General features: G+C 50.4%; 1 long non-coding RNA gene across 1 annotated transcript; it reads left to right on the forward strand.

The window, feature by feature from the left end:
• Positions 1–120: 120 nt before the first annotated feature.
• LOC122392550 lies at positions 121–850 on the forward strand. The gene is made up of 2 exons (XR_006258544.1): positions 121–250; positions 588–850. It is a non-coding gene; the product is annotated as an uncharacterized LOC122392550 (long non-coding RNA).
• Positions 851–12,640: the final 11,790 nt, after the last annotated feature.

Consider the following 12,640-nt stretch of genomic DNA (forward strand, 5'->3'; position numbering starts at 1 on the left):
CAAGTGTCCCAGTGTGTCGTTGCACATGGACGTTGACTCTTCTTCCCTCTCTCTCTCTCTCTCTCTCTCTCTCTCTCCTCTCTCTCCTCTCTCTCTCTCTCCTCTCTCTCCCTCTGTCCGTCAGCTATGAGACCCAGGAGATGTCAGCCGACATGTCGGGCCAGAACAAGCTGATCGGTGACCAGGCCGGCATTGAGATGCGCGGCAGCTACACCTACATCTCGCCCGAGGGCAGGACCGTCAAAGTCACGTGAGTTACTATCACGGGAAAATGACGTCATTGGTAACCCAGGCATAAGGTTTGATTCAGCAGCAGCATGCTGTTGAATCCCCATTTTTCGATAGCGGCTTTATCTAACTAAGTATTCGTTACTGTAGGCCTAAAGGAGAAATTGGTCAGTCGTAATATGTGAAACTGGCTTCTACAAGGGCTAATCTTAGTCATCTTAGATGCACATGTAGGGAAAATATATTAAACGATGTGGGTACCACTACCAAATTAAAATGTGCAAGCTAAATTACCCATAAATGGTGATATGATTGAGACACAGCCTGTATATTGCTCACCCCTGCCCCTTTCTTTTCAGGTGGATCGCCAACGAGCAGGGCTTCCAGGCGGACCCCCAGGTGTCTGAGGAGTGACGTCATTCCCCACTAGCAGTACGTCCAATCCCACCAACCCGGCGTCACGTCCCGCCGGCGATCACGGCAGCTAGCGCGGGTCAACAGCGATAACACCAGGAGACCCGCAGGTCTCACTGCTGGGTGACGTCATTATGGCGTCATCCTGTGCAGCGCGCATACCTCCCGCTCATGTTCATATTTGTCCCCAATAAACTAACGATGTGAGTGTGGTGTTTGAGTCGAGGTTTGTGGTGCTGGCTTATGGAAAGTGATGAGACAGATATGAGCAGTCTGATGGGGACGCTTGACGAGTGACGGTGAGAGCCGTCTTACAATGTAGCAGCAATTTCACAGCTACAGACAAATGAGAGAATTACATTCACTGATCAGGGTCGAAGAAGTAGGGGTTTGGAGGGTGTTCAGAACCCCTCACTTTTATATGCATCTACTTAAATTCAACGACTCACATAAAAAGTACCTAATCACGATTCCTTGGATAGCTTCTCTCAAGGTTGGCAGTTAGTTTCGTCACATGGACAGCACAGATGCCGAAGAAGCATATAAACTTTATAAGCAAAAGGCAAGCTTCACCACACAATGGAAAGCACTGCATGAAGAAATATTCCGTCGCTTCTTGACATCTGCAGTTTGCACCTTTTTCGTATCGTGAGGATGCGGTGTATGCGTATAGGTACAGAACTGCCTGGAGGTTACACTGTGCCGCCATACAGAGCGGTAGTGCGGGAAATCAGTCCCTGTCGGGAGGTTCTAATCGTGTCTTATATCGGTTAACTGTGGGCGGGCATCAAGTGTCAAATAATGCTGAAATGTCCAATGCCCAATGCTGAAAGAGACATTGGGCAATTTGTTTAGTGCCATACAACCTTGAAATAAGAAAAACTTACGTTACCCTCAGCCCAGGCCTTATATAAATATATAACTACAGCTAGTAGACCGTATATAAAGTCCATAAATCATGGGAAGCTTTCAGCCTACGCCTCACCCTGGCACCTAAGATGTACATTGTGCAGTAAAGCATTAGCTTATAGTTCGTTTAGCCGCAAATGCGCAAATGAAAGTTGAAAGCTGGTATATTTCTTCAAAAATATATCAATCACTTTAGGATAACATCGAAGATGAGACTACGATATAACGTCAAACGGTGACCAGTTTCGACGTTGATTTTACCAACGACGTCTTACATAACTCCTAAGCGTATCAGACTTGCTGTGGCAAAAAAAAAGATAGATATGTCTCGGTTTGAACGCCTAAACTTCAGAGATCCGCATGCCCCTGGGTCAAGGTTAGGCTCTTTCAACTCGTAAGATGGGTTACTTTGCTGTGTATTTATTTTATGTGCTTTGCTATCAACTATGCACTTTAACAAATTTAGTCCGAGCCTTTTGAATGGAACAATTCACAAGAACGTAATCCCGTTAAGCTCCCGTTGTACTTTGACAAAAGCAAAATACAGTCAAGTACATATACGCTACTTCGAACAACAGTACATAATAGACGGCTGTAAACACATCGATAGGTATTGATGAACTTATTTGGGAAAAGGAAAACAATTATGTAGGTACACTAATTAGCGAAAAAGTTACACGTGAATGATGAGTCCTGTTGAGCAGCATCAGAGACGGACCAGCTAACACCGAGTACATGACTAAAACCAAGGCCCTAAAACATAACTAAAACCAATTTTAATTGATCTTCCTCTCGCTGGAATCGTGTGCTAAATGCCGTCGAATGCCGTCAGCCACTCAGCCGGTCAAAGGTGGCCAGAGCCAATGGCGGTCGTGTGCTGCATAACGTCACGTGTCAGAGTTTTCGCCACAACCGGGCGCCGTTTCTGCGGATTTTTATGGCGTCTTGGCAAACGTACCGGTCACGTTTCATGGCTATAGTCCAGCAGTTCGACGTGCTTGAAACGCCTAGTGAAACACTACATCTTTAATTGATCGAATGGCTTGTTGTGATTGTGCAACGTGAGAAACTCATGTATGTATAATGTGTATATGCATATAGATTATAGCGCCTAATATTGTGCAAGCTTATCAGTAAAATCAGGCAGTTCTAATGACTTCAATGCATCCAGTGAACGATGATAATGTTCGTGCCTAGTTTATTGCACGTTACGTGCCAATAAATTTAAAATTAGATCACGTAATCAAAATCAGATAACAATCACATTGTAATTTGTAACGATGATTAGTTCCTTCGCCAGGATGAGGCACTGTTTTCTTAGCTTAGCTGTCTCATATTAAATGCCCTATGTCGCTTACGAAGCAGCTCAGGGGTCGAAAAAAAGCGTGGAAAGATACAAACTTTCAGATCCCAGCTTCTCATTTTGATACAAAAATTCTTGTATCTGCTTTTCTAATCGAACATATTGCTCTATAGCTTACTATTCGTTATAGGTAAGTGTTTTTGATTGATATAAGGTCAAAAACCTACCATAGCTTAACCCTCGCCCGCACATGCCATTTTCCCATCCTAGAACGCACATGGGGGGGGGGGTTGCCACCCCCCCCCCCGCGCCATTTCGTTCCTGTTGGAGATAGAGCTTAGCGGTAATGACCAAAAAGATTCTTTGGGAAGAGACAAATCCAAGATAGAGCTTAGCGGTAATGACCAAAAAGATTCTTTGGGAAGAGACAAATCCAACGATACCCAGTTTTACCTTCTCAGGTCAGTCATTGACCTTCCAGGTCAGGTCAAACTAAAAAATGTTGCTGTTTTGGGTCACCGTTGGATATCAAGTGCGCTGCTTATCAAATGCCGATGACGATGGTGTTTTCTGGTGCCAAGCCAGCTAAAACCTCTTTGTCACACTACCCGACCAGAATTTTGCTGCTGAGGTCATTTCTGGCCAAGTTAGGTCAAGGTCAATTATATTTGTTTGTATGTCTGTGTGTGTCTGTGTGTATACTGATGTGTGCACCGATTGTATTTGGGTCCATATTACATGAAATCATGATCAGAGAAGCTTTTACCAAAAATGCAGTCAAAAAACTTCACAAAAAAGTGAATTCCGCTTGCCTAAAACGCAATTATCTTAGATGACCTAGGTTGACCTTGACCCTGACCTTGACCCTTGTACATCGTCGAACAACATGTTCCATGATAGGTGGGAGGTAATACTGGCAAAAAAGGCCGAAATCAGGGTGTCAAAAGCTCACAAGGCCCATGGCAAACGCAAGATGTTGAGAATTGGCCATTTGGGTCATGATATGACCTGAAAAACAAGGTCATATCTCCGAAACCAAAAGACACAGAAACTTCAAATTTTCAGTGAACATCAAGAAAGGATAGAAGAGCAGCTATACGAAAAATCAGCCCTCTAGCTCTAAAAATGTTGAGTGCAGAGCAGAAAGACTACCTGGGGGGTGGCAACCACCCCCCCCCCCCATGTGCGGGCGAGGGTTAATGCTTCACAGTGGCGGCGGAAGGTAATTTTGGATGGGGGTGCAAAGTTTTCTCAAGGGGCCCCTCTGGAAGTTTTGGCCCCCCCCCCTTCAATTTTTTTAGTGATTTTTATTGATTTATAAAAAAACGAAGATTTTGGAAAACTATCCCCATACACACAAGTTCTGTAAAAGGTTTGAAATTGTAGTGTAGGTACCTACCTATCTCAAATAATGAAAACATAAAGAAGCAAATGCAGCTAGTTTTTATCGGCTAATCTTTTAGTCTAGCCACCACCCGCAGCGTCTAAAACCACTTTTCTGGGTCCGCAGTGGACCATTGAGGGCCCTACGAGACCGTTCCAAGAAGACCGTGTTTAGAAGCCCATTTGAAACCGACCACAAAGAGACTCCTCCAGAGACCTACATGACTCCCCAGACTGAATGAGCCCTCCGATCAGGGTCGGTTCCTTGAAAGTTGCTGAAAGGTTTCAGAAGGTAGTATAGGCTCGAAAGTCTTTTGAGGGCTCTCAGAAACCGGCATCGGACCCTTAAAAAAGCCTGTATGGAGGGCGGAGGCCCTCCAAAGCCGGGATGGAGGCTACAGGAGCCGATGTTTAGCCTAAAGAGCCGGTATGGAGGACTGAATAGAGTAAAGGGGTCTCAGTGGGGCCTTCAGGGGCAAGTGTTTGAGCCCCAAAAGTATGTGTGGGGTCTTAGAGGCAGGTGGACCCCTGGGGTATGCACGGGGTCCCAGGAGCTCGCGTGTGAGCCCAAATATTCGGCTGGCGGCTACTAGAACCAGCATGGGGATTCTTAGAAGCCGCTTAGACCCACATTTCATGGGTCATGAGTCCCAAGAGTCGATGTAGGGGCCATAAAAGCCGGTGTAGGACCCATGGCCCCATAATTTCCGACATTGAGACTCTCAGAGGCCGGCGACGGGGCACCAAGAGCAGATAAAGTGCCTCAACAAGCCGACATGGGGCCTGAGAATCAGTGTGGAATTCCAGGAGCCTGCGTGAGCTCTCGGAGACCTTCGTATTTCGTAAGGTCCACAAAGGTCGTTGGGTCCTCTGAATCTGAACTCTGCGGGGCCCTCAGAGGCCAGCATGTCTCCTGGCACCTGCCTGCGTTGAGTTGAGACCCTCCGAGGCCGTCGTAGGGTTGTTCAGAGGCCGGCGTTGGCCCTTGAAGCCTTCGTTAGGCCCTAGAAGCCGTCAAGAGGGCCCTCAGAGGTCAGCATGGCCCCTGGAGCCCGCCTGCGTCGAGGCCCTCAGAGGCCGTCGTGGGGCCCTCAGACGCCAGCGTGGGCCTTTGGAGCTTGCGTTGGGTCTTAGAGACCATCGTGAGGGCCCAGAGAGGTCGTCGTCAGGGCCCTCAGCCCCTCAGGGACCGTCCTGGGGTCCTCAGAATTTGTTGTGAGGGCCCTTAGAAGCCTTCGAGAGGATCATTGATGATCAGAGGTCGTCATGAGGGCCCTTGGCCAAAGTGAGGGTCTTCATGGGCCCTCAGATGCCTTTGCAGGGCTCTCAGAGGCCTTGGTAAGACCGCTAGAGGCCATTGTTAGGGCCCTCAATAGACCGTTGCAGGGCCCTCAGATGCCAGCATAGCCCCTGCAGCCTGGTTGTGTTGGGGCCCTCAGAGGCCGTCGCTGGGCCGTCTGAAGCCAAATGGGCCCTCAGACTTGAGTTGGGTCTAGAGCCGTCACGAGGGCCCGCAGAGACCGTCGTAGAGTCCCTCAGAGGCCAGCGGGGCCCCTGGAGTCCTGTGGGACCCTCAGCGGTCGTCATGAGGGCCCTTAGTGGTCGTTATAGGGCCCCAGGGGACAGAGGTCGTCGTGAGAGCCCTCAGAGATCATCGCAAGGGCCCTCAGAGGCCGTCATTAGGGGCCATCAGAGGCCAGCGTGGCCCCTGGAGTCTCCTTGGGCCCCTGGAGTCTCTGTGGAACCCTCAACGGTCGTCATGAGGGCCCTTAGTGGCCGTTGTAGGGCCCCAGGGGACAGAGGTCGTCGTGGGAGCCCTCAGAGATCGTCATAGAAGGGCCCTCTGAGGCCGTCGTGGGGGCCCTCAGATGCCGCATGGAGCACCAAACGCGGCTCGGGACACTTCTAGCCGGTGTGGGGCCCCAAAGACTAGCATGGGGCGCTCCTGACCATAATTGGACATCCCGGATGATTCCACATCAGTGTTCGTTTCCCGATCACTGGTTTTCAGGAAAAAATGTATTGGATGCGACGGGCCCCTTGTACGGATTTTGGGGGTGCAAAAAGATATGTTTGCACACCCATGTTTTTCGATGGGGGTGCAGCTGCACCCCCTGCACCCCCTATTCCGCCGCCACTGATGCTTCAGCACCTAAAATTGTCCTTTTCGTCGTCGTCAAGTTCCACTGAGAGTCGGCAGCGACACGCTGTTTTATTGGGGGTCATAGGGCCGCTTCCGTGGGAGCCAAGGGACGGCGAACGCATCTGGAACACGTTACCGGCACCAGGCACGGCCAAGGACAGTTACTTTCGATCGGAGACGAGGCTGGGTGGAAACTGGGTGGGAGATGACTCCCTGCGTAGATTTGGAGAAAATGTGCAGAGAAACAGCAATGACGTTATCAAAACCAAGGACAGTGAGACACATCATTGGATAAACATTGCAACTACATCATTGCTTTGCAACTACATCCACTTGTATGCAACGGCTGTATGCGAAAACTGGACAGAATTATTACATGACGTACGAGAAATTGACAGTCTCCACTCGCAAAATAAATGACATGCACACATTATTTTCGATGCAAACAATAACGCAAAGGAATATATCCTTTCATGAACTCATGTGTCATTGGGCGGGTAGATCCTCGATAAAATTGATTAGATTGACAGAGATCGGTAGATTGGACCGATCCTATAGGTACATTTACGAAGTCAAAAAATATAAAATAAAGGTAACACTCACTCATTGGACTGATTCCCTCAGCTCGCTATGGCGCGCTTCTGCCCGTCCGAAATAGGAAATGTTCACCACAAGCCTGATCAGAGCGCTCACTGCTGCCATTGGAGTCTGAAGTAGGTCGCCGCGGGGTATTTTAGAGGTGAAACCATATTTTTACCGTTACGGTGTTAAGGATTAAATACATACATTGCAAATTAGAAACGGGATTTTTGATAATGCTCACCACACAAAAATTTTCAAATTCAACACATAAAGTGGTGAAAATATTAGAAACTTTTTATCGTTAACGTTTAAAGAATGTGATACAAAATAAAAAGGCCGATTTTCCTTTACTAATGAACATATTTAAGGACGAGAAATAAAATAAATGTCAGATTCTTCAAACCGAGGAATACACAGGCTTAACCCGCGAGTTGCTGGGGGGGGGGGGGGCGTTAAACGCCCCCATTTTTTCGCCGGGCCATAGCATAAAAACGGCGCGCCGCAGGCGCGCCAAATTTTAGGTACCTGTAGGGAATTGATTAAAGTTTATTGTGACAAAGTTTCAAAAAAATCGGTTGGAAAATTTTTGAGATATCGAGGTTTTAGTGACGTCATGATTTCCGAGTTTTCGACCAAAAACGGCATATGTTCCAAAAATCATATAAAATCACAGAATAGACATACAGACATGCCGTAAACGCCATTAGACTGCCAATACCATGAGCAATCAAATGGCTATCTTTGATTATTGATTATCGTTCCGCATTTTCCATAATCTTGAACTGAATCTTGGCAATTTTTCGTGACTACTTCACGACCATGATACATGCATTTCTTAAATTGAACTTTTTGAGCCAAACACGTACACATACGATAAAATGAATGTCACCATCGTGTTCCACGCCCCAAATTACCTATAAAACATGTGTCACAGGCTGCGAATATCAGTTTTGATTTTCGGGGATATGTGCCTACCCGGTTGACCTGACCTTGACCCTGACCTATGCTTGACTGACCCCTACATGGAGCTGACACTCTTGAAGGCCTTATATGATGGATTGTGAACCGTTTTGACAGAGTTTGTGACGAGAGGCGCCCATTGCAAAGTCCTGAAGTCCATGCTACTGAAAGCCCGATTTCGGGTGTTTGACCTGACCTTGACCCGACCTGTGACCTCAAAATTCAACTTTAAAGTACTCATCTGAAGCGTCTCGTCGCGCTCTTTCGTTTGCCGCCTCGTGCGTTTCGCTGCGCCTATTGGTTCTCGAGTTATCGGCTGGGGGCGTTTAACGCCCCCCCCCCGCCCCCAGCAAACGGTGGGTGGCGAAATACCCCAGCAACTGCCGGGTTAACTAAGGTTATGTATCATCTTGTATCCATGTATCGGTTTCCGTTTGTGCCGGAATAGTGATGAGCCGGCGGGAAAACAGTCAGCTGCTGGCAGGGTCTTTGGGTCCCGCCATCTATCGACCAGCCGGAACACCGCTGGTTGGTCCTATCCTACCGCCCCCGGCTACCAAACGAATCGTCGGCAGCGACGCAGGACGCAGTGGCGCGTCGACGCGCGTCGCGGCCGGACGCGCTGGGTCTCTTCCCGCATGCCGCTGGACTACTATCCACTTTGATACATTTGCACCCCCGAAACAGACCTGATTTGCAACAACCGCTGGGTCGTATGTTCGACACATTTTCGACCCCTGAAGCAGCTGCAGCGCACAAATAAGAAGGTAGGTACCTACCTACTTATGATGCTCTCTTCGGCTTTTATATAAAAAATGTCTGGAGCAGCGGCTGATCCTACTATTTTTTTTTTCTATATTTCTGCCATCATGTCATGAACGTACAATGATCACGGACAGTGATCATTGTATTAGGTTTGAAGCATTTCAGGCCTGCAAGGGCTTCTGTAAAAGGATGACAGGATATGATGTAGACATTAGACTGTACGAACCACCGACAGTGCTCCGCAGCGGCAGAGATCGTCGGCAGGGGACGGCAATGCCCCCTTTGGAACAGCCCGTCCTGTCGCTCAGTGCGGTTTGTTTGTTTGTTTATTGGGGCTTTAGGGCGCGTCGACTGCAAAGGTCATTTTGCGCCCATAACGTCGCGCTAGTAAAACAAGTGTTTCAAAAGAAGAAACTTTCTAGATATCAAGACTAGAAAGTAAAAGACTTTATAAAAAAAGACAGGGTAAAATAAAACAACGCAAGAGCGTCGTAATAGACAACTGACTAGACAAGGAGACTAGAGAGGATTTGGGTCAGGTCGAGTAAATCGCTTGGAATTTGACTGCGCGGATAAAGGAAAAGATGTTGCCAGATAAAACCCAGGGTGACTCGTCACCCAGCAGGTGGCGGACAGTGGTACCCGGAGCGATGCGGCCGAGGTAGCGCGTCCGGTCTGGTTCTAAAAGTGGACAAGATAAGAGCACGTGAGCGACGGTAAGAGGCGCGGAACAACCGTTGCAAATGGCCTGCTCGTCTCCGCGGAGAAGGTGGCCATGCGTGGCATATGTATGGCCGATTCGGAGCCTGCACAAGATCACCTCGTTGGACCGGTTGTCTTGCAAGCAAGACCTCCATGGCTCCAAAGTCGGCTTCACCTCACGGAGCTTTCCGCCTCCACGTAGGCTCCACTCTGCCTGCCACTCAGAGAGAATGAAAGATCGCACAGCCGAATAAAGGTCACGCGCCGGCAATGGCAGACGTCGAGTGCAGGAGGCTGCGGCGCGGTCATCCCGGATAAAGTGTAGTCCTCTTTTCATTTGTTTTCAGTCTTTTTTCAACACTTGCCTTGCATAATTAAGGGTTCTTACAGCCAACCTAGCATTTACACAAAAGTAGCGATGCCCAATGGATAAGGTAAGCAGCTGTGCCTGTATCCTGCTGTATTCCATTCTAGGGCCACCAGGCCTCCCTTCGCCGTCTGCCGCGTCATCTACAGTAACTTATCGTTCTACCAATCGCTAGTAGAGGCGCTACAGTCGACTCTCCTGGTTCTCAGCCAGTGACGCGTCACGCATCCACCGAACTCGAAGTGGATATTTCTCGAAACGTGTGGAGTTTGGTTTCAGGTATCTATATCTATCGATATCTATATTGCAGGTTCATCAATGTTTTTAGTGGTCTGATCAACGGTGCGTTATTTGTTAGCAGTAAAATAAGAGTGGCTGGTAAGCAGGCGCGGATCCAGGGGGGGGGGGCGACGGGGGCGGCCGCCCCCCCCCCCCCGACATCCGAAAAAGGCGCCCATAGCCCGCGGCAGAGAGGGCGCCCCGAGCAAAACAGAGGCGACACAGCAAAGGTTGAGCAGAAATAGGGCGCCTCCAGCAGAAGTTGGGCTCACCAAACAGGAGAGCGACGCCCAATTGCCCATTCCCAGCAGATCAGAGTCGCCCCAGAAGCAGATGGGCGCCCCCAGCAGAAGAGGGGCGTCTTATTACAAGAATAAAAAGATGCCTTCTGTTCAAGAGGGGCACTCCTGGCAGGAGAGGTGTCCCCCTGAAGAGGAGCGACGCCCCAGCAAAAGTAGAGAGGCGCCCCCATTCCAAGAAGAAGAGGGGCGCCCTAACCGCAGATAGGCGCCCCAACAAACTACAAAGAAAAAGAGAAGCCCTATAATAGAAAAATGGGTGCCACTGGCAGAAAAGGGGCGCCCCCGGCAGCGGAGGGGGCCCAGCAGGAGAAAGGAGCCTCCAGCAGGAGACGGGCGCCCCAGCGAAGGGGGGCGCCCCAGCAGAAGAGAGGAGCCCCCTGCAGGAGAGGGGCGCCCTCAGCAGAAGAGGGGCGCCCTCAGCAGAAGAGGGGCGCCCCAGCAGAAGAGAGGCGCCACAGCAAAAGTTGATCAGAGATGGGGAGCCTTCAGCAGAGGTTGGGCTCGCCAAGCAGGATAGGGGCGGCCCATTGACAATATCCGGCAGAAGACAGACGCCCCAGCAGCAGATGGGCGCCCCCGGTAGAAGAGGGGCGCCTCATTACAAGAAGAAAAGGAGTATATTCTGCACAAGAGGGGCGCCCCTGAGGCAGCGGAAGGGCAACCCCAGCAGAGGGGCTGTGCCCCAGTAAAAGGAGAGTGGTGCCCCGCTCCGAGCAGAAGAGGGGCGCCCAAGCAAAAAGAGGAGCCCCATAAGAAGAAAGAGGATGCCTCTGGCAGGAGAGAGACGTCCCCCGCAGTGGAAGGGCGCCCCAGAAGAGGCGTCTCTAGCAAAAGATAAGTGCCCCTGCAGGAGAGGGGCACCCCAGCAAAAGTTGGGCAGAAATGGGGCGCCCCCAGCAGAATTTGGGGTCGCCGAACAGGAAAGGGCCGCCCCATTCACAGTAGAAAAAGGGACTCCCCAGCAGCAAAGGCGTGCCCTAACAGAAAAGGTGCACTCCCAGTAGAAGCGGGACGCATCAAGAAGAAGAGGGGCATTTCTAGCAAAAAAAAAAAAGGGCGTCCCAGATAAGTGGGCCGCCTACAGCAAATTGGTCGTTCTTAGAAGAAATGAGGCGACTTTAGCAAAGTGAGCCTCCCCATGACGGATTGGGCGATCCAAGTAGAGGTTGGGCGCAAATATCTTTAAAACGGCGGCAGCCGTCTTAAAGATATTTGCGAAAAACCTAGGGGGACGTGACAACGCACGGCGTGGGTTTTAAACTCTCGATTTTGACGACGGTTTGGCGCCCCCGGATTGCCAGGTCGCCCCTATTTCAACTTGCCGCCCCCCCTCCCGAAAATTCCTGGATCCGCCCCTGCTGGTAAGTGGTATGTCTACATTTTGTGACATGCATGCTCATTTTTTCGGAGATGATCTGAATGCGTTTGAGACGATTGTTGTTGTTGTAGCCGGAATGAGCGAAGCTGATGCCTGGGGTCAGAAGCTAAGTATTGATGTAACCCATAGGTACTGCAGGGATTATCAAATGCAGCTGAGGTAGCCATTCATGTTTGCTGATGGTGGAGTAACTATCCCTTCGTGAACCCCTTTCATCGTCATTTAGCAACTATTGGTGGGCGGGTCTTTGTTTTCCGTGTAACTCACACACATAATGATAAATGAACAATCGAAGTTTCAAAACCAGCATTTTTTTTCAAACAAAAAATCTATCACAAGGTATGCAATATGCATCAAGCGGGTCTGTCGCTCGCCACGGCCCACCAGTTCACAGCTGCACGATCCCGGGGCAGCGGCACCTCGTCTCAGAACGGGCCGGTGGGAATGGGGCCGCACGGCAGAGCGAGAAGGACCACCGCGAGGGGACCACAATGGACCGTCCCGGGCGCCGACCGCACTCATTGCCGCCCCGGGGGCGCAGCCACTGGCACAGTGCCAACTCTGAGATCAGCCGCCGCCTCGTGCCAGCCAGCTGGGCTGGGCACGCCCTCCTGCCTCCCGCCCCCTCCCTCCAAGCGTCCACGCCCCCATCCGCCCCGCGCGCCAGCCGACGCGAGGGGCGGGCTGACCTTCGACGCGCACACGCTAGGATTTGGTCGGAACTTATGTGGGCGGGAAGGAGCGGCCGCTCAAGGGGGAGGGGTGGCAGGGCGGGGTGGGGCCGAAGTAGGTTTTTGAAGAATAATATCGAGCGGAGTCATTTGACACGACCTGTGTGGTTTTGGCGAATACCGTCGAACCGTTGAAGATAGCTCGTCGACCTGTTAGTTATGGAGGATAGACGGTGCGGATGGATCTCCGCCCC

This window comes from Amphibalanus amphitrite, unplaced genomic scaffold (assembly GCF_019059575.1).
Source record: "Amphibalanus amphitrite isolate SeventyFive unplaced genomic scaffold, NRLGWU_Aamphi_draft 000490F_arrow, whole genome shotgun sequence".
Taxonomy (NCBI): Eukaryota; Metazoa; Arthropoda; class Thecostraca; order Balanomorpha; family Balanidae; genus Amphibalanus; species Amphibalanus amphitrite.